This window comes from Geotrypetes seraphini, chromosome 9 (assembly GCF_902459505.1).
Source record: "Geotrypetes seraphini chromosome 9, aGeoSer1.1, whole genome shotgun sequence".
Classification (NCBI taxonomy): domain Eukaryota; kingdom Metazoa; phylum Chordata; class Amphibia; order Gymnophiona; family Dermophiidae; genus Geotrypetes; species Geotrypetes seraphini.
In genome coordinates this window covers 91686652-91712281 of record NC_047092.1, presented here as the reverse complement: position 1 = coordinate 91712281, position 25630 = coordinate 91686652, and the positions used below count along the sequence as shown (strand labels likewise).

The 25630-nt window shown below is 44.5% G+C and overlaps 1 long non-coding RNA gene across 1 annotated transcript; it reads right to left on the bottom strand.

Moving 5' to 3' along the window:
- Positions 1-10167: 10167 nt before the first annotated feature.
- LOC117366628 lies at positions 10168-13677 on the bottom strand. The gene is made up of 3 exons (XR_004540626.1): positions 13497-13677; positions 11279-11281; positions 10168-10180 (listed from the first exon to the last, which is right to left on the bottom strand). It is a non-coding gene; the product is annotated as an uncharacterized LOC117366628 (long non-coding RNA).
- Positions 13678-25630: the final 11953 nt, after the last annotated feature.

Below are 25630 nucleotides of genomic sequence, written 5' to 3'. Positions count from 1 at the left end.
GAAAGGGCATGGGGAAGACGGGGGGGAGAAGGACGCTGAAAGCACATGGAGAAGACAGAGGGGGGAGAAGGACCCTGAAAGGATATGGAGAAGACAAAGGGGTGGAGAAGGATGCTGAAAGCACATGGGGAAGACAGAGGGAGGAGAAGGACGCTGAAAGGACATGGGGAAGACAGAGGGGGAGAAGGACGCTGAAAGGACATGGGGAAGACAGAGGGGGGAGAAGGATGCTGACAGGACATGGGGAAGATGGGGGAGAAGGACGCTGAAAGGAAATGGGGAAGAGATAGTGGGGAGAAGACACAGGCAGGGAAGAAGACAGAGATGCCAGACTATGGGGGGAGCGGAGGGAAGAAGATGGTTGCCAGACCAATTTGGGAGGGGGGAGAAAGGGAGAGGCACAGTAACAGAGCAAATGGAAGACGCAGAAAGAAGAGAGACAGTGGATGGAAGGAATTAAATGAGAACATGAGGAAAGCAGATACCAGGCAACAAAGGTAGGAAAAAAATTCTTTTTTTTTTTTTTTTTTGCTTCAGGATAAGTAGTATATTTGTTGTGTTGATAAAAATTTATAAACATTAGAGGCTCTGGTAGAAACCCGTTTACAAAGTATGTATTCTTCTCAATTAATATTTCCAAATTAATAAAGTCTTTTTGCTTATTTTTAAATGGGTTTCTACCAGAGCCTTTAATCAGTAGCATAATTAAATGAAATAACTATTTCTGTAATTTATAGGGATGGGCGGGGACGGAGGGGATTCCTCGTGGGGACGGGCGGGATGGAGGAGATTCCTCGCAGGGATGGGTGGGGACGGAGGGATTCCTCGTGGGGACGAGTGGGAGTCCTCACGGGGACGGGTGGGACTTTGGCAGGGACGGGTGGGAATGGGTGGGATTTCTGTCCCCGCGCAATTTAAACTTGCACCTTTCTTTCTCCATCCCATGCACCTTTCTTCCTCCATCCCATAACACACACAGCCTGGTGGTGATGATTATCAGATTGATTCATGAATATATAATGATGTTATGAGTGTGCACCTCTTCCTTCCCATCCTCCTTAGCATGTCACATACAGCATGTTATATTACACAAAGTCTGTGTAATGTAACATGCTATATGTGACATGCTGTGGAGGATGGGAAGGAAGAGGTTCACACTCATAACATCATTATATATTCATCCATAGCTGCATGTTAATGATGTGCTCATATGCACTTATTTATCATCATAACATATACATCATCATTAACATGCAGCTGTGGATGTGTAAGGACAGGCTGAGGATGGATGGGAAGGAAGGTGCACATATCAACATATTGTACATTTTTAACATGCATGATGCAGCTATAGGCAAGCTGAGGAGGATGGGATCATACAGATGTGTATGTTTAGATATGCGCTCAGATGTGTAGTTTTTTCTGATATATTTATTAAGCTTACAGTATTTATAAAAACACATTTAATACTTGTTACAAAAAATATTGTGCAATTGTGATCTACTTCTGGCCTACAAAGGTCAAAAGAAATCCTTAACTGAGATTTTATATTCAAAAGTGAATTATAGCTACTAGCACTATTATTTATTAGTTATTTATTATACAGATGTTTGTTAGTTTGTTATTAGTTCAGTATTAGATATATGTTAGTTTAGAATAGATAGGTATAGATTAGTTTAGTTTAGGTTAGGTTAGGGCCCTGCTGAAAGAGTCTACCTTGACGTGGTTGCAGGCTTACAAATCTTTTGGTCAAAGAGTGCGGCGACAGAGAAAAGTATGTGTGTATTCGGCCCATGGAAGAAGGGGGGGGGGTTAGAAACATAGAAACATAGAAAGATGACGGCAGAAAAGGGCCATAGCCCATCAAGTCTGCCCACACTACTGACCCACCCCAAGTCTAGATGCTAGTGAATCGTCTTACGTAGGGATCCCACGTACATGTCCCATTTGCTCTTAAAGTCAAGCACGCCTGTGGCCTTGACTACCTGCACCGGAAGCTTATTCCAGTGATCTACCACCCTTTCCGTGAAAAAATACTTCCTGGTGTCACTCCTAAATTTCCCCCCTTTGAGTTTAAGCGGATGCCCTCTTGTGGTCGAGGGTCCCCTGGGGAAGAGGATGTCATCTTCCACCTCGACACGTCCTGTGATGTATTTAAATGTCTCAATCATGTCCCCCCTCTCCCTGCGCTCATCAAGAGTGTAGAGCCGCAGTCTGCTCAGTCTCTCTTCGTAAGAGAGACCCTTGAATCCCAAGATCGTCCTAGTGGCCATCCACTGAACCGACTCGACTCTAAGCACGTCCTTACGGTAATGTGGCCTCCAGAATTGCACACAGTATTCCAGATGAGGTCTCACCATGGTCTTGTACAGTGGCATTATGACTCCTGGTTTCCGACTGACGAAACTTCTATTGATACATCCCATCATTTGCCTTGCCTTGGATGTGGCCTTCTCTACCTGCTTGGCAGCCTTCATGTCTGCACTGATGACTACTCCCAAATCTCTTTCTACTGAGGTTCTAGCTAATGTTACTCCATTTAAGGTGTAAGTTCTGCACGGATTTCTGCTACCGAGGTGCATGACCTTACACTTCGTAGCATTGAAGCCTAGCTGCCATGTCGAGGACCAGTTTTCCAACGTACGAAGGTCCTGTGTCATACTATCATGTAAAGCGCTATCACTTACTATGTTGCACAGTTTTGCGTCGTCGGCGAATAATGTCACTTTACCCTGTAGCCCTCGTGTCAAGTCCCTTATGAATATATTAAAAAGGAGAGGACCCAGGACCGAGCCCTGTGGCACTCCGCTGGTCACCTCTGATGTTTCAGAGAGGGTACCGTTGACCATCACCCTCTGAAGTCTACCACTTAGCCAATCATTGACCCATGCAGTTATCGTCTCACCCAACCCCATTGATTTCATCTTGTTTAGTAACCTGCGGTGTGGGACGCTGTCAAAAGCTTTGCTGAAATCCAAATATACTATGTCCAGAGACTCTCCTGAGTCCAACTTTCCTGTTACCCAATCAAAGAAGCTGATGAGGTTGGATTGACACGACCTACCCTTAGTGAATCCATGTTGACTAGGATCCCTAAGTTTCCCCTCATCCAAGATAGTGTCCAACTTACGTTTAATCAGTGTTTCCATGAGTTTACATACGATCGATGTGAAGCTCACTGGTCGGTAATTTGCTGCCTCTGCCCTACATCCCTTTTTATGCAGAGGAACAACGTTCGCTGTTTTCCAATCCAGGGGGACTCTCCCCTTCTCTAGGGAGAGATTGAAGAGCATGGCTAATGGTTCCGCCAGGACCTCGCACAGCTCTCTGAGCACTCTTGGGTGCAATTCGTCTGGACCCATGGCTTTGCTCACCTGGAGTCTTGACAATTCGCTGTAGACATCAGCTGGTGTGAACTCAAAATTCTGAAATGGGTCTTCCACGCTTGGCGTTGCTTCCAGATGTGGCCCATTCCCTGGAGCCTCGCAGGTAAAAACCGAACAGAAGTATTCATTCAGTAGTTTGGCTTTATCAGGATCTGTTTCCGCGTAATTCCCATCCAGAGTTTTGAGGCGTACTATCCCGTTTGTGTTTTTTTTCCTGTCACTAATGTACCTGAAGAAGGATTTGTCCCCTTTCTTAATGTTCTTTGCTAGAGTTTCTTCCACTGCGAGCTTGGCCTCCCTGACTGCTGTTTTGACTGCTGCAGACCTGGCCCTATATTCAATGTTAGCTTCATCTGTTCCCGTGCGTTTGTATGAAAGAAATGCTCTTTTTTTCTCCCTGACGAGGTACGAGACCTCTTCAGTGAACCATTGGGGTTTTTTGTGTCTTTGTTGTTTATGTACCAATTTTATGTAGCGGATAGTTGCCTCGTGTAGGGTCGATTTCAGGTTTGACCACATGGATTCCACATTATCAGTTGCTTCTTGATCCTGCAGCGTCTGCTGGACGAAATTTCCCATACGTGCGAAATCAGCGCCCCGGAAATTGAGTACCCTCGTTTTAGTTTGTGATTTAGGGAAACCTTTCCTGAGGTTGAACCATACCATGTTATGGTCACTGGTAGCTAGCTTTTCTCCCACTGAGACCTCCGAGACACTCTCGCCGTTTGTAAGTACAAGGTCTAGGATAGCCTCGGCCCTAGTGGGCTCTAGTACCATTTGTTTGAGCTGTACTCCCATCATGGACGTCAAAATCCTCCTGCTACCACAAGTTGTTGCTGAGAGTGTGTTCCAGTCTACATCGGGCATGTTGAAGTCCCCTAGCAGAACAGTGTCCCCCCGTAGAGTAATATTTTCAATGTCTTCAATCAATTCGTTATCCTTGTCTTCTGTTTGTCTTGGAGGTCTGTATACCACACCAAGGTACAGGCACTTTTCTCCACCTCTGGCCAGGTTAACCCAGATGGATTCCCCGGTGTACTTAACATCTGTGATCCTGGTTGTCTTGATGTTCTCTTTGATGTAAAGTGCTACCCCTCCTCCTAGCTTACCCTCCCTGTCTTGTCGAATCAGGTTGTATCCTGGTATAGTTGTATCCCACCCATGGGAGTCCGTGAACCATGTTTCTGATATAGCCACCACGTCTAAATCGGCATTCACAATTTCTGTTTCCAGTTCTAAAATTTTATTCCCTAAACTATGTGCGTTAACATACATAGCTCTCCACTCTGTGCATTTGTTAAATCCCTGTAGAGAGATTCTTGTCTGACTCAAAGTGTCTCCTAGTGAACCTTTAGCAGTGAGGGTACTTACCTCGGACTTAGAAGCGCAGTTTTGGATCACCACATCAGGATTGTTTCTTACTGCACTGGTATATAAGTGGGTACCCTCCCCCGACTTACCTAGTTTAAAACCCTCCGAAGTAGGCGGGCTAAACGGTGTCCGAAGACGTTCTTACCTCTGCTGGTCAGGTGAAGTCCGTCTGGTCCCTGGAGTCCCTGTAGTGCCTCTCCATGATTTAGGAATCCGAAGTTCAATTCTCGGCACCATCGTTGTAGCCATTCGTTTGTCTTCAGGATGCGTTCATCTCTATCCCTTCCCTTGCCCCTAACAGGAAGAATAGAAGAGAATACTACCTGTGCTCCTGTCTGTTTCAGCTTTTCTCCTAGAGCTCCGAAGTCTCTAGCTATGTCCTCCGGCACGTTCCTGGCAGTGTCATTTGTTCCGACGTGGATGAGCAGCATGGGAAAGTGGTCCCGGGGGCTGAGAAGTCTATCAAGTCTGGCGGTCACGTCCTGTATTCTGGCTCCTGGCAGGCAGCAGACCTCCCTCGGCTGTATATCCGGTCTGCATATTGGTCCCTCGGTGCCTCTCAGCATGGAATCCCCGATGACTATTACTCTGCGCTTCCTCTGGGGGGGTCGATCTGTTGTGACCGGAGATGGAGTTGTTTGTTGAACGTCGGTAGTCTCTTCCTGCTTCACGTCGATAGTCCCTTCTTGCAAGACCTGGAATCTGTTTCTCAGGTTGAGTTGTGGAGTCGATGTGGAGCTACCCTGGTAAGAGAAAGAATAAGGAGGTGAAGAAATTGTAGATATGGGGGGGGGTTCTCCTACGTTTACCTGTGGAGGAGGTCACTAACTGCCAGGAGTCAGTGTCTCCAGCCATCTCCTGGATTCCTACAGTTGGACTCGGCGTCGACGGCCCTGTGTCTCAGTGAGGGACCTGTCACGGGTCTGTTCGGTGATTTGGGACAGCTCCTGCACTAGTCCATCGATGTAGGCCTCGTCCTCTCTAATGCCTCTCAGGCGTTTCACCTCCTCCCTGAGGCTCTGTAGTTCCTGCATGATGACGTCGTCCTGTTGAACGATCTCCTCTGTTTGTGTAGAGGCCGTATTGTACTGCTGCGGGATGGCCTCGGTCTGCACGGAGACCTCCTTCCCCGGTATGTTCTCCTCCGTCTGTGTGTAGGCTGAGGTCACCTCTCGGATCACCTCCGTGTAGGGAATGCCAACTTTGCTTGTAGTCTTCCCACTTCTTGTGCGTCCTGCCATATTTAGGTAATGTATGTGATCTGCCTACAAATAAGTAAATAAATGAGAGAGATTAATGTCAATGAGTAAATGAAAGAGAACAAGTGAAAGATAGTAGGTGAGAGAGAGTAAGTGAAAGAGAGATAGTATGCTAGGGTAGGGATTCTGATGGATAGAGTTGGTTTTTAGGATGTCAGAGAGGTCTAAGCAGTAGGGTGCTTAGGGTGAATGATTTGGAAGAACGATTAGAGGGTAAAAGATGTGTGGTGTAAGATTATGGTGCTTGTAAGATGTAAGATTGGGGTTAGGGTGCCTGGAGGACCTCTAGTGTCCTATTGGTTTTCCTTTAAGGCTCTCCTTAAGGCTCTTCGCAAAGGCGCTCTCGCTAAGGCGAGCGCCTTTGCCGCTTGCCTTCGCCGTGCGCCGAACGGCTGCGTGCCGTTGGCTCGCCTCCTTTAATGGAGGAGCCCGGACGCTGACTGCTGACGCGGTGGGGTGGGCGGAGCTTCCTCTCGCCGCGACCCCGCAAGCCCCACTAGTTTCCTGGCGCTTCTAGCGCCTCGCTTTGCCTCCTGCTGCTTTTACCAGCCCTCTCCTCTCCCTCGCCGATCCTCTAGCTGGTCCTGCACGCTGCGAGTAGAGCAGCACCCGTTGGCTCGCCTCCTTTAATGGAGGAGCCCGGACGCTGACTGCTGACGCGGTGGGGTGGGCGGAGCTTCCTCTCGCCGCGACCCCGCAAGCCCCACTAGTTTCCTGGCGCTTCTAGCGCCTCGCTTTGCCTCCTGCTGCTTTTACCAGCCCTCTCCTCTCCCTCGCCGATCCTCTAGCTGGTCCTGCACGCCTGCACGGGTTGGGGGGGGAAAGGGTGCGTGGGGGGCCCAATAGGATTGCTCCGTAAGGGGCCTAGAAATTTCTGATGGTGGCCCTGGGTATAACTAGTTACTAAGTCTGGAGCTACCGTTTGGTAAGCTGAAAGGGCACGACCTACCCAAACAGGGAACTAAACAGATTGCCCACTGAGCCTCCGGCCATCCTGCTGCAGTATCAATTAATTTGAATGTTCTTAGAAAGTCGTCAGCAGTGTCCTGAGGTCCCATTTTACAGAGTATAAGATGTAGTTCATCACCAACACAGCAACAGTGTCCACCGTTCCTCTTGGATTCACTGCCAAGTGGGCTTCTAGCACTTGTATTTGTGAAGTCATCACTCGCACTAATGCCTTGTGCTATTTCTCTGCTGCTTCCTGCACTTGACACCACATCTCCTAACGGGCTCCAACAGCCTTCAGGTTGGCAGTCAATTGCTGTCATCCAAGGTCCATGGTAGTAGGTATCTGGGCAGGATCCATCCACAGCCTAGAAAGGAAACAGAACTCATACCAAGTGTGGCTCCTTAAAAACCACCCCCACTTATCCACCCAACTCTCCCCAATGCCTAGAATCCTTAACTACACTCCCTAGGTACTCTTACCAGAGATAGGATAGGTTCCTAGAGGATAAAAGGATTGAGGGGTACAGATAGCAGTAGAGGTAGGTTATAGGGACAGTCAGGGACCATTGCTCAGGCAATAGGCCTGATGGGCCTCCGCGGGAGCGGACCGCTGGGCGAGATGGACCTCTGGTCTGCCTCAGCGGAGGCAACTTCTTATGTTCTTATGTGTTGAGTCTGCGCCTTTGGGTTTTATGTTTCTGCTCTGGATCGACTGTCCTTCCTTCTGTACTGGTCACTGCCACTATCTGGGTCCACCACTGCTCACTCAGCAATTGCCCTCTGGAACCTCCGATCACCGCATCAGCAGTCTCGCCGCCACCACAGGAAAGCAAAAGTATAGTATCAGCACAAGTCCAGTTCTTTTACAGGATCACATTTTAAGTCACACAGAGGCAGTAGATCCCACAAAGTGATACCACATTTGTGGTAAGGATGCCCAGCTGACCCCCTAAAAGCCAGCCTTGATCCCTGCCCGAATTAGCAGTTCTGTGTATGACCTAACTTCTCTGCAGATTCAGTGTCTCCCAAGCATACTGCCAGACTTTGCCTGGTGTAAACAGTTTAATGAAAACGTCAAACAGTCTGTGAAATAATTAAAAAAAGGATATATAACATAGTAACATAGAAGATGACGGCAGTTAAAGACCCGAATGGTCCATCCAGTCTGCCCAACCTGATTCAATTTAAAATTTTAAAATTTAAAATTTTTCTTCTTAGCTATTTCTGGGCAAGAATCCAAAGCTCTACCAGGGTCCCATCAAATCTCACTCCAGCCCATTTACACCCCCCAAGCCATTGAAGCCCTCCCCAGCCCATCCTCAACCAAAAGGCCATATACAGACAAATACCATGCAAATCTGCCCAATACTGGCCTTAGTTCAATATTTACTATTATTTTCCAATTCTAGATCTTCTGTGTTCATCCCATGCTTCTTTGAACTCCGTCACCATTTTCCTCTCCACCACCTCTCTTGGGTGCGCATTCCAGGCATCCACCACCCTCTCCGTAAAGTAGAATTTCCTAACATTGCTCTTGAATCTACCACCCGTCAAACTCAAATTATGTCCTCTGGTTTTACCATTTTCCTTTCACTGGAAAAGATTTTTCTACGTTAACACCCTTCAAGTATTTGAACATCTGAATCATATCTCCTCTGTCCCTCCTTTCCTCTAGGGTATACATATTCAGGGCTTCCAGTCTCTCCTTATACGTCTTCTGGCGCATACCTCCTATCATTTTCATCGCCCTCCTCTGGACCGCTTCAAGTCTTCTTACGTCGTTCAGCAACTCCAAAACTGAACAAAAAACTCCAAGTGGGGCCTCACCAAAGACCTGTACAGGGGCATCAACACCTTCTTCCTTCTACTGGCTACACCTCTCTTTATACAGCCCAGAATCTTTCCAGCAGCAGCCACTGCCTTGTCACACTGATTTTTCGACTTTAGATCTTTGGACACTATCACCTCAAGGTCCCTCTCCCTGTCCGTGCATATCAACCTTTCACCTCCCAGCATATATGGTTCCTTCCAATTATTAATCCCAAATGCATTACTCTGCATTGAATTTTAGTTGCCAGATATTAGACCATTCCTCTAACTTTTGCAGATTCTTTTTCATAATTTTCCACTCCCTACTCGGTGTCTACTCTGTTACAAATCTTGGGATCATCCACAAAAGGCATACTTTTCTTTCTAACCCTTCAGCAATGTCACTCACAAACATATTGAATAAGATCGGATCCAGCACCAAACCCTGAGGGACTCCTTCCTTTGAGCATCTTCCATTAACCACCACCCTCTGGCATCTGTCTGACAGCCAGTTTCTAACCCAGTTCACCACTTTGGGTCCTAACTTCAGCCCTTCAAGTTTGTTCAAGAGCCTCCTATGAGGAACTTTATCAAAGGCTTTGCTGAAATCTAAGTAAATTACATCTAGCATATGTCCTCGATCCAGATCTCTGGTCATCCAATCAAAAAATTCAATCAGGTTAATTGGACAAGATTTACCTTTAGTGGATCCAAGATGGCCGCATACTACTAGAGCTGAGGAACGCTCCTCAGAACTCGTCCGACATAAGAAAATTTTTGGAGACAGGGGTTAGTACTTACAGGAATGCCGAAGAGATGAGGACGGAGTGCCGCTGCTGCCTCTCGGCACACCGGAGGAATCTCGGCCGGCACTATAGACGAACTACTGAGGAGGATACAAAGTGCCCCACCGGCGTCAGTTGTGGGCCCGCTGGAGACGCTGAGAGAAGGGCGGGACCACGGCGACTCTCCTTGGGCCGGACACCACCCTTAGCCCTGACGCTAGAGTGCCGCCCTCACAGCCTCGGACCACAAGCTCTCCACGGAGTGGGGAGACCCCATGGATTGGATTGTCCCCTCCTCTGGAGGCAAGTTTACCAGCAGAGAGCCTGGAAGATGGGGAATCTCAGCAGGAGAGTCCCATTGGGGAAACCGAGGCAATATCAACATTAAGTGAAGGACATGCCCAGAAGGGAAAATGCCAAGCAGTTTTAACTGACGGTGAGCATTTTTTCACTAATCAAGGTGAAATTTCTATAACCAAACCCACTGAAGTGACTCTGGAATCATTATGGGATCTTGTGGCTAACTTAGGTAAAGCCATAAGTCCCCACTTTCAATATATAGAAGGGAAACTAATTGAACAAAAAAAAGAGATAAAAGAACTTCAAAATGATATGGTTTCGTCTAAAGTGACTAGTGGAAAAATGGAACAGGACTTCATATCTTTTAAAAATGTTCAAGAGACATTAATTAAAGACAATACAAATCTTAGGAGAAAAATTGAGTCTTTGGAAAACAATGCTCGTGGTAACAACCTAAGATTGATTAATTTCCCAAGGGTCGCTATGGTGTCCCCTAGAGAAATGGTTAAACGATACTTAAAAAAAATACTGGGAGTTACAGAGGAGTGTTTTCCTCCATTCTCTCAGGTTTATTATTTGCCTACAAAAAATCAAGTTCAACATCATGTGACTATCAATCTAGAGGTATTAGATGTTTCAACTTTACTTGAGACATCAGATAAAGAATTGGCAACTCCAGCAACATTAATTCTAACAGTGGCTCTTCAGCCAGATAAGGCATGGATTTTGAGACTATTCTTTAAAAATAGACAAAAAGAATTTTATGGACTTAAAATTCAGATGTTTCCTGATCTCTCACGTGAGACGCAGAAGCACCGACGTGAATTTCTTCTTTTGAAGCCAGGTGTTCTAGCTTTAGGGGCTACATTTTATTTAAGGCAACCTTGCAAGTGTATAGTGAATCACCGTCAGATTAAGTATGTTTTCTATGAACCTTTTCAGTTAATTAATTTCTTGGCATCATCGCGTCTGAAGGAAGAACATCATTAGCTCTTTAGATTAATATAGGCATTAGCCCTCAGCTCTATAGTTTTATATTAGTGATTATTTTCTTAATTTTCTCGCATTTTGTTAATCTTGGATCCCGATGTAGGACTTGAGTAAAGTTAGCATATATATTTTTTCTTTTCTCTTGTTTTAATGTCAATCTGATGGAATATGTTCATATGTTAAACTTCTTTCTGTACAAGTTAATATGCTTGATATAAGTTTGAAAATGATAAATAAATAATAAATAAATAAAAAAATAAAAAAAAAAAAAGATTTACCTTTAGTAAAGCCATGTTGCCTTGGATCCTGTAACTCACAGTTCTTCAACCGCTGGTCCACGGACCGGTGGCGGTCCGCAAAAAAATCTTGCCGGTCCGCGAAGGATTCGGTCCCCGCCACAACGAAAGGCCGGCGTCAGCTGACTTGCAACTTCCTGTTGCAGTCGCTGTGCTGGGACTCCTGCCTTCCACCGCGTTTGCCTCCTGCCGTGTCTCCGCACCTCCAGACCACCAGCGGCAGCTCTGTGTGCTTTTAACTTCGGCACAGAGCTGCCCCTAAGCAGTAGTTTAGCGCGGTTTCATGAGGCAGCCTCGGGGCCTTTGCTAGGCCGGTCCACATCGCATCATCGAAGCGGGCCGGCCTAGCAAAGGCCCCGAGGCTGCCTCATGAAACCGCGCTAAACTACTGCTTAGGGGCAGCTCTGTGCCGAAGTTAAAAGCACACAGAGCTGCCACTGGCGGTCTGGACTCTTGGGCCGCTGAAGGAGGGCAAAGAGCAGCTGTCCTGGAGGTTTCCCCTCCTCTCGCCTTTGCAGGTCCCTTTTTTTTTTTCCTTCAAACGGCAACGGGCCCCAGCATCGACATCAATCAAGTAAGTTCCACTGTTCCTTGCAAGCGGTTCTGCTCAGCCAAAGCTTCCCCTCTTAGGGATTATATTTGATAATAAACTCACTTTTCACGATCATATCAGCAGTGTCGTCAAGTTATCTTTTTTTAGGCTCAGACAAATTCGTTCTATTTCCCAATTCCTTTGTGAAAAGTCTCTTAAAATTCTTATCCATTCTTTCGTTTTATCTAGGATAGATTATTGTAACTCTCTGTATAATGGTATTGCTCAAAAGGAACTTAAACGCCTTCAGATTATTCAAAACACATCTATAAAATTGATTACAAAAGCAAGGAAATTTGACCATGTGACACCTCTTCTTAGGGAAGCACATTGGCTACCAGTCACACATCGTGTATCTTATAAAATATGCCTGCTTACATACAAAACTCTTCTTTTCAAAACCCCAGCATTCATTCACAAATATTTGATTCCACATACTACTAATCGAACATTAAGATCCGCAACCACCAAGAACCCACAGACCCGAACCTGCCAGGAATGTGAGATCCACCCCCCCTACAATCTGATAAGAAGATCAACTGTTTTTACACCTAAGCATCAATAGGACCAGCCGCCACTACCGGGAACCCTTTGCCACGATCCAACCAGACATATAAGATCTTCCCCCAGCATTCCATTGGATAGATCAATCTACCTGCTTTTAAATATCAGCAGCAGTGGGAGAACAACTGCTTTTACATCTAAGCAGCATTGGGACCAACCGCAACTACCAAGAGCCCATAGACCAGATCATGACAGGAGTGTGAGCTCCACACCTCCTGCAGTCCGCTAGGAAGATCAACTGCTTTAACACCTAAGTAGCAGCAAGACCAGCTGCCTATAATAGGAGCCCTTGCCCCGATCCAACCAGGCATGTGAGCTCCTCCCCCTATATCCCGTTTAAGAGATCAATCTACCTGCTTTAAATATCAGCAGCAGTAGAAAAACAACTGCTTTTACATACAAGCAGCAGCGAGACCTACCGCAACCACCAAGAGCCCACAGACCCGATCCTGCCAGGAGCGTGAACTCCTCCCCCTGCAGTCCATTGGAGAGATCAATCTGCCTGCTTTTAAATATCAGCAGCAGTGGAGATCAACTGCTTTTACACCTAAGCAGCAATGAGACCAGCCACAACCACCGAGAGCACACAGACCCGATCCTACCAAGAGTGTGAACTCTTCCCCCCCTGCAATCCGCTAAGAAGATCGACTGTCGGCTCCGGGCGGCTTTCTCGCAGAGGAGAGAATCCTGCATTCACCGTGGACCTCATCTGGGGCAGCCTCCTTGGAGCGGCTGGGGCACGGGCAGTGTGTCTGGAGGGAATGCATGGATGGGAGAACATCACAGGGGAGGAGACATAGGCATCCTGGGACTGTCGGCCAAGTCTCTTCCCTGAAGAAGCCCTTTCTGGAAACGTCAATCGCTCCTCCTAAACTTACTTGCTCCACTTCATCACTGACGCTGACCCATTCTGCTTCTATTCCTTTCTCTCCTCTCTTCTACCTTCCAAAGTATTTAGATCAATGCTGTCTTGTTAAAATGTTTATTTTATTTTTATTTTTCCTCTAACTCTACTTTTCACTTCTCTATTACCCTCCAGGTACTTTAGTTAGATTGTGAGCCTACGGGACAGTAAGGGAATTTTCCAAGTACCTTTCTTATTTCTAATCTTAATGTATATTTTCTGTAAACCGCTTAGAACCTAACGGATGTAGCGGTATATAAGAAATAAATTACATTACATTACATTACAGAACAACATCTGCTATCGGTCCCCTCTCTTAAATTCATAAATACTCGACGACAAGTTATCTTTTCTGTTTCAGCACCCCAAATCTGGAATTCTCTCCCTATCTATCTAAGGGAAGAAACAAACATAGAAAAATTCAAAGGTAAGCTGAAGAGTTTTCTCTTTAAAGATGCCTTTTCTATTTAATCTTTTCTACACAAATTAATAACAATTCTTTTACCTCTAATCTTTTACTGAAATATTCAGCTTTTTCCCTTCCTCATGTATTTTCCTTACTCGTTTTTCTATCTTTAAAATATATTGTAACTTTTACCCATGCTTTTCCTCATGTATCATGTTTTGTTTCGTTTTGTATTTTTTCTGTCAATAATGTGTTCAGTCTTATTTTAATGTATTATTCCCTTTTTTATTGTAATTTTAATAAGATGTACATCGCTTAGAATATGGATTAAGCGATTAATCAAATTTTTAATAAACTTGAAACTTGAAACTCTGACATGAGCCACCCTCAGGGGAAAGAAAGTGACCCGCAAAGGTGAGGGGAAGGGGGGCAGATGATGGAAGTTGGGGGGGGGGAGAGAGAGAAGGGGCAGATGATGGAATGGAGGAGATGAGAGAGAGAAGGGGACAGATGATGGAAGTGAGAAGAAGGGAGAGAGAGCAGAAGGCAGATGGATGTCAGTTGAGAGAGGAGAGCAGATGCTGAATGGAAGTGGGGAAAGAACACATACTGGATGAAAGGAGGAGATAAATAAAGGGGGAAGAAAATAGTAAGATAATGGAGGGGTGAGGGAAAGGGGTGACAAGCTGTGGGTAGACACGGTGAAAAGAGGGAAACAGGACTAAATAGTAAGAAAGAATTTAATTTAGATGGAGGCAGAAAATAGAGAAGGAAGACCAGAGAAGAAAAGGGAAGAGAGAGCAGAAAACGATATCAGATCTGAGTGGAGGAAATGAGAAGAGAGATGCTAAAAACCACAGGGGGGAGGGAAGAACAGAGATGCCAGACCATGAGGGGAACAGAAGGAAGATGATGGATGCCAGACCAAATTGGGGGGAGGGGAGGCAGGATGAGAGATTGCAGGGAAAGACAGACAGTGAATGGAAGGGGCAAATGCTGGACTGAAGAGACAGAGAAGGTTATCATGCCGCTGTACTGGGCCATGGTACGCCCTTACCTGGAGTACTGCGTCCAGCACTGGTCACCGTACATGAAGAAGGACACGGTACTACTCAAAAGGGTCCAGAGAAGAGCGACTAAAATGGTTAAGGGGCTGGAGGAGTTGCCGTACAGCGAAAGATTAGAGAAACTGGGCCTCTTCTCCCTTGAACAGAGGAGATTGAGAGGGGACATTATAGAAACATTCAAGGTACTGAAGGGAATAGACTTAGTAGCTAAGGACAGGTTGTTCACCCTCTGCAAGGCAGGGAAAATGAGAGGGCACTCTCTAAAGTTGAAAGGGGATAGATTCCGTACAAACGTAAGGAAGTTCTGTGGTAGAAAGCTGGAACGCTCTTCCAGAGGCTGTTATAGGGGAAAACACCCTCCAAGGATTCAAGACAAAGTTAGACAAGTTCCTGCTGAACAAGAACGTGCGCTGGTAGGGCTAGTCTCAGTTAGGGTGCTGGTCTTAGACCAGAGGGCCGCCGCGTGAGCGGACTGCTGGTCATGATGGACCTCTGGTCTGACCCAGCAGTGGCAATTCTTATGTTCTAATGTTCTTAGGGCAGACACTGGCTGGAAGAGAGTGAAAAGGCAATGAAAGCAGAAACCAGAGACAACAAAAGGTAGAAAAAAATTATTTTATTTCTATCTTGTGATTCAAATATATCAGATTTGAAATATGTATCTTGCTAGACATAACTGGGGAGTGCAAAGCCCAGGCAGTGCTTCTTTAGCTTCCAGCTGGCTTAGGGCTCTCTCTGACCAGGAGGCAGTTGCCCTAGTTCCACTCCCCTAACACCATTCCTGTCATGTGTGACTGTGGTATTCTGTTGCATGATATTTCTGTAGCATTCTGTAATAATTTGGCTCATTCAGTTTTCTTGATAGTAGAGGGGATATATGTGAAGGGGAGGGGAGACAGGGGTTTTGTTGATCTTTGCCCTGTATTATTTGTATTTATAAAATGACAATTGTATAGAATATTGTTTCTTTTTATACTTTAATAAAATATGTTCAATATAAAATCATAACTATTTGAGGCTTGTGCGGATGGGATCAGATGGTTTGTGGGACCGACCTCGCGGGGACGGGGCGGTGATGGTTTTTTAAAAAAAATTTCAGTCTTAGTAGTTTGCCGGTCCACGAAATAATTATTTTATTTCCGCCGGTCCATAGGTGTAAAAAGGTTGAAGAACACTGCTGTAACTCATTAGATTCTAGGAAGTTCATTATCCTTTCTTTCAGCAACACTTCCATTATTTTTCCAATAACCGAAGTGAGGCTTACCAGCCTGTAGTTTCCCGCTTCATCCCTGTGATCACTTTTGTGAATAGGGACCATATCTGTTCTCCTCCAATTCCCAGGAACCACTCCCGTTTCCAGAGATTTGTTGAACAAACTTTAATAGGACCTACCAGAACCTCTCTGAGCTCCCTCAGTATCCTGGGATGGATCCCGTCCGGTCCCATTGCATTGTCCATCTTCATTTTTTCAAGTTGCTCAAAAACACTTTCCTCCGTGAACAGCACAGAATCTACTCCATTTTCTCGTGTTACTTTGCTAGACAATCTCGGATCTTCTCTAGGATTTTCTTCCGTGAATACAGAACAGAAGTATTTGTTTAGCACGTTTGCTTTTTCCTCATCACTCTCCACATATCTGTTCCCAGCATCTTTTAGTTTGGCAATTCTATTTTTCATCTTCCTCCTTTCACAAATATATCTGAAAAAAATTTTGTCTCCCTTTTTTACATTTTTAGCCATTTGTTCTTCTGCCTGCGCTTTCGCCAGACATCTCTCTCTCATGGTTTTTTTTCAGTTTCACCCGGTAGTCCTCTCTGCACGCCAACTCTTTTGCCTTTATTTTCTCCGCCACTAGTTTGGAGTACCATATCAGTTTCCTTTTTCTCTTGTTTTTATTTATTTTCTTCACATAAAGGTCTGTAGCCATTTTTAGCGCTCCTTTCAGCTTAGACCAATGGTTTTCCACTTCTCTTATGTCCTCCCATCCTAACAGCTCATTCTTCAGGTATTCTCCCATTTCATTAAAGTCCATTTGAAATCTAGGACTTTAAGTATCGTGCGGCCGCTCTCCACTTTAGCTGTTATCAAACCAAACCATTTGATGATCGCTACTTCCCAGGTGAGCACCCAACATTAGAGATATTCTCTCCATTTGTGAGGACCAGATCCAATATCACTTTTTCCCTCATGGGTTCCGTCACATTTGTCTGAGCAGAGCCTCTTGAAAGGCATCCACAATCTCCCTACTTCTTTCCGATTCTGCAGACAGATCATTCCAGTCCGCATCCGGCAGGTTGAAATCTCCCAACAGCAGCACCTCCTCTTTCCTTCCAAACTTTTGGATATCCACAATCAGACTTTATTTCTGACTTGAATCACAGTCACTTGCTTATTGAAGCATGCCAGGATCACTGTTCATATTCCAATTCACAGAGAGTCTTTTGTAATTCCTGGTAGGCGGTGGTGGCTTGGGGGAGGGCAGGGAGAAAGAAAGAAAGGGGGGGGCAGGGAGACAGAAAGAAAGACAGGGAGACAGACAGACAGAAAGGGGGCATGGAGAGAGTAGAGAGTTGCGCGGGGACAGAAATCCCACCCGTCCCCACCAGTATCCTGCCTATCCCTGTCCGTCCCCGCAAGAATCCCCTCCATCCCCTCCTGTCCCCATAAGGAATCCCCTCCATCCCCATGAGGAATCTCCTCCATCCCCGATCATAAAAATCAGCAATTACTTCTGACAGTTTTTAAAGTCTTAGTTTATTTAAACCAACAAAAGAATACAATATAAACAAATAACAGTGAACAGAAACAAAAGATGCATACCTCACCAGAAAGAATTAGAATAGACATTAGGTCGTGTGACTGTAGGGTCGATCATTTCTTGATAAAAGAGTTGGATTTTTTGGCAATATAAAGCTCATATCTGTAGAGCAAACAAATCTGGTTCCACCATCTGGCATAGATAACTTGTGAGAGGTCCCCACAAGATCTGCAAATGGTTTTTAATGCAGCAATGAGTAAAGAATCAAACGATACAGCATCAAAGCCATTTAAAGCAGAATTGAGAGGCACTTTTCAGGACAATGGTTGCATAAGTAAAATGTGCCATAATTGAACTGGAAACCCCAAAACAAACTCAGCAAGTACTTCATTTTGTATTAAACACAATTGATGGCATAACAATGAGAGAGGGCTCAAAACTTTGAGCTTAGGCCCCCTCTAAATGAACATCTTCCTTGCTATAGGTGGTGGGACATTTTGTTCTTCCATCATCTTGATCCCAGTTTCTGCTTTTGTCTATCTTCTACTAATTCTCTTTCCAGGCCTTGGGAACCCCAGTTCCATCCTTAAAGAAGTCCCATGAGCCTGGGGGGATCCCTGTGGGAGTCCCATAGACCTGGGGGTATCCCCGTGGGAGTTCCGTAGACCTGGGGGGATCCCCATGGGAGTCTCACGGGACACGCAGAATTCCTGCAATCCCCTGCAGACCTCTAAAGACAGAGAGACAGACAGAAAGGGGGCATGGAGAAAGACAGAGAGACAGACAGAAAGGGGGCATGGAGAGAGAAAGACAGGGAGACAGAAAGAAAGAGGCCATGGAGACAGAAAGGGGGCATGGAGAGAGAAAGACAGAAAGGGAAGGAGGGCAGGGAGAGAGGAAGAAAAAGTTGGGTGAGGGAATGAGGTCTGGAGGAGAGGAAGCATACAGGAGGCTGAAAGAAGGGAAGAAATATTGGATGCACAGTCAGAAGAAAAAAGTGCAACCAGAGACTCATGAAATAACCAGACAACAAAAGGTAGGAAAAATGATTTTATTTTCAATTTAGTGATCAAAATGTGTCCATTTTGAGAATTTATATCTGCTGTCTATATTTTGCACTAAGGCCCCCTTTTACTAAACCGCAATAGTGGTTTTTAGCTCAGGGAGCCTAAGAGCATCAAGAGCAGTGCAGGGCATTCAGTGCTGCTCCCTGTGCTAAAAAACGCTATCACGGTTTAGTAAAAAGGGAGGGGGTATATTTGTTTATTATTGTATAGTTGTTACTGAGGTGATATTGCATTAATGCATCTGCCTTGACCTCTTTGAAAACCCACGGAATATAAAATAACATTTTCTCTGCGTACAGTGTGCTTTGTGTTTTTAATTTTATTGTTGGTAGATCATTTTGACTTGGTCATTTTAAAAGTAGCTCGCAAGCCCAAAAAGTGTGGGCACCCCTGGTGTAGAACCTGGCCTGTGTACTACCAGGCTGGACTGGGTAGGAGGTCCCTATTATCTATAGCACACCTGTCCAAACTGTAGTGCTCAGATTTTCATTATATAGTCAAGCCACTGCCCTGGTATTCTCCCATGCTAGGGTGAAAGGTAGCACACTTAAATAAGTCCAGGATTCCCTCTCACAACAGTGGCATCCAGGAACCCCCCTCCCCCCAAAAAAGAACATTTCATAAAGTCCAAAGGCAAACTAAAGCCTTTTACTTTCTCTCACACAGTCCTGGAAAGCCCCTCCCAACCGGAAACACACTGGTGCCCTGGGCTCACATTTCAGCACTAAAACAAAACTTTGTAGCAAACTTTTCAAAACCCAGAAAAGAAACTCTGGCCTGCTTTAAATGTTCAACTGAAGTCCATGGCATCTTGACACTGCTCTGGCACAGTGGTTAAAGCTACAGCCTCAGGGGGCGTGGCCTGACTGCCACGGAGACCACACGCATGGCATAACTGCTCCTCTGTACCCGCACTTAAAACAAAGTAAAACGGCGCTTTTTCCACAGAAATTTTGTACTTAAAGCGGAGATTTTGCTGCCTAGGACCCTCATGTCGCCTCCAAATCCGGCGAAAAACGAAACCGCTTCACCCGCGCCACTCGGAGGTAAGAGGCCAAAACCTGACCCGAGCACGCCGGAGAAAATGGCGCCGAAGAACGACGAGGCTTCACTTGACCTGCTCCTGAAAGAAGTAAGATCAATCCGGGTCATAGTACAGGAGCAGGTTGAAGAAACTAAGCTTTTGAGGGGAGAAATAGTGGCAATTAACTCTCAATTTGTGGATGTCAGACATCGCTTAGATGCTCTGGAGGAAAAAACCTCTGCCATACCTTCTCTGCAAGAAACGGTAACTAAGCATGACAAAATCATTACTACCTTACAAAGGGACTTTGAAGATCTCTCTAATCGCAGCAGAAGATCCAATTTAAGAATTATTGGGCTGCCTGAATCATCAGAGGGCTCTGACATGACTTCCTTTCTCTCTGCTTTCCTGCTTGCTACCCTGGGGCTTGTCTTTTCACCTCCACTGGAAATAGAGCGTGCTCACCGCGTGCCATCCTACCTCTCTTCACACGCTTCTTCTCCCCGGCCCATAGTGGCTAAGCTGCTCAGATTTCAACACATGCTGCAGATTCTTACAGCAGCAAAATCTAAACCTCAGCTGCTACACCAGGGCAGGAAGTTTTTCATTGTTCCAGATCTGGCTAAAACCACAGCCTTGAAGAGAATAGCATTTCTTTCCCACCGGCAGGAGCTTAAAGACATTGGAGCCAAATGGGTCTTATGTACCCAGCCAGGATGAAAGTAACCTACAATAATCGCACTACTTCCTACACTGATCCTGGTGAGCTGGCTGCATTCCTGGATTCTTTAAAAATGCGCTGACATGCTGAGCTACTGATGACTTTGTCTGCCTCTGTTTCCTGCTCTATAAATTGCATGCATATGATTGTATAACTCATTGTTTATGTGGATAAGCACACCACTCTCATGTTCTCCAAATTGAGTGGGTGTGGAGTATTGTTAGTTGTTCCGTATGTGTTACTTCGTGCTCACAGGAGCACCCTTAAAATGTTTTATCTCATGCATGATAGTATGGTCTCTCTTTTTTCTGACCTTGCATTATGCTGTCACTGTTAGTTTCTCTGCTCTTACTCTTATGCTCTCTTTCTTTCTACTCTCTGGCAGGAGTGTCTACCTGATATTCTGGTTATGTTATTTGATTTGTTCTCTTAACAAAGGTGATATTTACTATGTCCTACCATTACATACAATAGATTATGGCTGATTTACATGTCTTCTCTTTTAATGTGAATGGTTTGAACCATCCTATTAAAAGGAAGAAGATAGCTAACTATGTGTTTAATAAACATCCTGATGTGATTTATTTGCAGGAGACCCACCTCCCGCCTGCTGCCACTTCAAAATTTCAGTTGAAGGGATATTCCACTCATCTATATTCCCCTGCAACTCAGCGGGAAAAAAATGGGGTATCAATACTTCTCAGTGACAAGCTATCCCCTGTTGTTCACTCCTTTAAAACAGACACTGATGGAAGGTGGTGTCTGGTGCATGCTGCGTTGCACTCAGTAGATTTTGTGTTCCTTAACATTTACGCTCCTGTTTTGGATCATCCAGACTTTTTCAAGGATCTTCAGCTGGAGTTAATTGAATACGGTTTTTGTTCTCTGATATTAGGCGGAGATTTCAATCAAATTCAAGACATTTATATAGATAGATCATCCTCTTGCAGACCCTCAAAATCCAGATCTTTCACAGCTCTACAGGCTTTAAAAGAAACATTTTCCCTTGTAGATCCATGGCGTTTGCTACACCCAAAAGGTAGAGAATACTCACATTTCTCACCACCACACAACACCTACTCAAGAATTGATTTCTTTCTTCTTTCCTCCTCTCTCATTCAGGATGTGACAGATACTATTATACACCCAATATCTCTTACAGACCATGCGGCTATCTCCTTACACTTATATATCTCTGCCCCGCGCAAAGAATCTTCCTCTTGGCGACTTAACAATGCCTTGCTTTTAGATGAGGTAATAGTGGACAAAATCAAATCTTTTACTACGGAATTCTTCGAAATCAATACCAAAGACCCAGAAATCTGTCCTTCCATCGTCTGGGAAGCCTACAAAACTTCTCTCAGAGGTGAATTGATTAAACTTGCTTCCTGGAAAAAAAAACAATCTATGCAAAAAGAAAAAGAATTGGAAATCTCCATTAAAAACTTAGAACTACAACATATGTCTACCCATTTACATGATCCATCCATATTCCAACGTATTCAAAACCTTAAATACGAATATAATACTCTGGTCTCCTGTACGGCCCGACATGACATCTTCATCTCCACTTCTGGCCACTACATGGGAGATAATCTTATGGGTCGCCCTTTGGCTAGGTATCTCAAAACTAAATCAAAACGTTTGCACATCTCAGCTATTCAGGACGCATCAGGACAATTAGCCAAAACCAGATCTCTGATCTCTTCTCAATTTGAAAAATTTTATACTGCCTTATATCAATCTGAGTTTTCAGCCCCTGAATCGGACATAGATTCTTTTCTTGCCTCCTTAGCCCATCCGACCATATCGGAATCTGTTAAAGCACAATTAGATGCTCCTATAACTACATCTGAGATTGAAACTGCTATATCCTCCTTACCCACTAGGAAAGCCCCAGGCCCGGATGGTTTTACTAATGAGTTTTTTAAAAGCTTCCGGGCTCTTTTGGCTCCTCAACTTCTTACATATTATGATTTCCTCCACTCCACTCCGGACAAACAATTCAATTTCACTGAGGCCACTATTGTAGTCATCCCTAAACCTGATAGAGATGCTACTTTGGTTAAAAACTTTCGTCCTATCTCCCTCCTTAACTTGGACTAAAAAATCATGGTGAAACTGCTTGCATTAAGACTCACCAGAGTGATCCCATCCCTCATACATAAAGATCAAACAGGATTTATCAAACAAAGATATATAGGAGATAACTTACGCTTATTTCATCATATTAATGCTCATGCCAAAACAATGTCTGATCCTGTGATTGGTCTAGCTATTGATGCTGAGAAGGCCTTCGACCGAGTGGAGTGGCCTTTCTTATTCCGAGTACTGAAGTGGTACAACTTTGGTTCTTTTTTCACAGATTGGATAGAAACATTATATCGACAACCCACGGCTCGTATCTTGATTAACAACTCTCTTTCTAATAAATTTCCCCTTCACAGAGGTACCCGTCAAGACTGTCCTCTTTCACCATTGTTATTTAATTTAGCGTTGGAACCTCTCCTTTCAGCTATCCGACAATGCTCCTCAATCAAAGGTATTCCCTCCTCCAGTCGAGACTTTAAATTAGCAGCTTACGCTGATGATGTTCTTCTTTTTCTCAGGGACCCTCTTGTCTCTCTCCCTCATCTTATCCGCATCGTTTCTCAATATTCTCATCTCTCTGGATACTCTGTTAATTGGGAGAAGTCAGAGATCTTTCCTCTCAATGACCATATTTCCCACTCAGATCTGGCTCACTTCCCTTTTTCATGGTCGCAGGGAGCTGTGAAATATTTGGGGGTCCTAATACATAAAGATCCAGTACATGCTCAGGATCTTAACATATCCAAAATCAAAAATTTAGTTTCAAATACCACATCTCGTTGGTCCCCGCTTTATCTGTCCTGATGGGGTAGAATAGCCTCCATTAAAATGACTCTGGCCCCACAAATTAATTATACTCTTTCTATGCTTCCCCTTCTATGTCGGAAGTCATTCTTTCATTGGCTTAATATGAAAATCTCTGAATTTATTTGGAACAAGAAAAAACCTCGTATTGCCCTCGCCAAGCTGAAAGCCTCTAAGATTAATGGCGGCTTAAATTTACCAGATTTCTATCATTATTATATTGCATCATTAGCCAAATATGGAGCTCACTGGATCATTGACTCATATCCTCAGGATCCGCCAGCATGGTTTGAAATGGAACATTTTTTATGTGCACCATTGCACGTCTCCTGCTTCCTTACAGTGTCAGTACCTAGACACTTGAGAAAGTATTCTTTGTTGAGTGCAACGCAGCATGCCTTTCATCTTCTAGATGCAGCGGCTGAGATCTCTGTTGGTGAAGGCCCACTCATGTCCCTTTGGAATAACTCTAAAATCCACAGTAGTGGGAGATCTCTCTCGTGGAAGAGGTGGCAGCGGGCGGGTGTGTGGTTTGCTCACCAAATGATGACTTCCACTTCTTTTGTCCCTTTTGATATTTTCTGTTCTACATACTCACTTCCATCTTCTGTGTATTCTCAATGGCTTTTGCTTACTGGAATATTATCTAATGTGCATATACGCTCTGACTTTATGACCTCCATTCATACTGTTCGTCACTGGTCTACTCTGGCTTTACTGAAAGGTAAGGCGATATCTCTCTTTTACAGTATTCTAAGAGATCACTCCTTCACCTTTTCACCTCAATTCATGATCCATTGGGACTCTATCCTGAAAACCCCGCTTTCTGACATTGATTGGGAACTTTTCTGGTCTTCCACAAATCGTCCTCTTTTATCCTCCAGAGTTTCGCAATCAATGTTCTTTATTATGTGGCATGCAGTATGGACCCCATTTCGTATGTGGAAAGCTAACCTAAAACAAGACTCTACCTGCTGGAACTGCTTGAAAGAGCCTGGAACTCTTGTTCATATGCTTTTCCACTGCACTATGGTTCATTCCTTTTGGGCTCGCATTTGGGACACCATAAAATCTATTACTCAGTGTTCAGAAGAGATTTCCATGGACATTGTAATCCTTCGTTCTCAACATCCTTGTTTTGCACAATCAAACTGTCCTCCTAAACTCATTGACACCATGTTTGTAACGGCTCTTATGCATATTTTGAAAAATTGGAAATCATCCTCGCTACTGGACTACACTTTTTGGTGGAACTCTTTGAGCATGTACCACAAATTTGAATCTTATGCATATGAGAAGAAAATGATATCCCGATTCTCCACAAACTTGGTGCGAAATAAATCACCTTGGTCATTTTTAGATTCATATGTTCATTCTGCCCCGTAGACACTTCTGCCTCTCTTTCTCTCTCTTTTTTACTCTCTCTCTCTCTCTCTCTCTTTCTTTCTTTCTTTCTTCTTTCATTTCTTTCTTCCTGCTTTTCTGTCTTTCCTACATCTTTCATTAGCAGTTCCAAATACTCTGGATCCTTTCACTATTTTGGTTGTATACAAATGATTGTAGATATGGATTTTTTCTACACCAAATGTTTTTTACTCTGATTCTATGTGTTTGAACTGCTTTCTGTATATTTCTTATAATATTCAATAAAATTATTGAACTAAAAAAAAAAAAAAAAGCTACAGCCTCAGCACTCTGGGGTTGTGGATTCAAACCCACGCTACACCTTATGACCCTGGGCAAGTCACTTAATCCCCCCCATTGCCCCAGGTACACTAGATAGATTGTGAGCCCACAGGGAAAAATGCTTGAGTACCTGAATAAATTCATGTAAACCGTTCTGAGCTCTCCTGGGAGAGTGGTATAGAAAATTGAATTAATAAATGAATAAATAAATGTTTTCCCAGTCCATGTTTGGTTCCAATTCCTCACACTCTATTAAGCTCATTTCTCCCATTGGAAAGTCCTCATTCTGTGGCTCAGCTGTTCTCAACATCTGTAATCTCTCCAGCTCTTTCTTCTCTCTCTGAGCTCTGCTGGAGGAAAAGGGCTCTAATGAGTCACACCTCTCCCTTTGATCAGCTCAGGTAAAGGCTCATTGGGCTTAATTCTCAGCCAGGGCACTTTCGTACCCTTCTATAAAGGACCAGACCTAAAAGGCTACACTGCTCTGGCTTTGTAGCTGGACACAGGGGTAGGACTAAATCACTCTAGATCTTGTTCTGCATCCTTCATTTCTATATCAAGGGAGCACAGCGTAGGGTCCCTGCCATAACCTGTACTAGCAGCTCTATTGAATGCCTGTGTATAACTTAGTAACAAAGTAAATGATAGCATCCAGTCTGCCCAAAAATACAATATCTATAATTCAATGATATAATTTAAATTGTTCTTTTTCTTAGATATCTCTGGGCCAGAAACCCAGAGCTCTGCCCGGTATTGTGCATCTACTGGAATCTCCGTCAAAGCTTACTCTAGCTCATCTAAA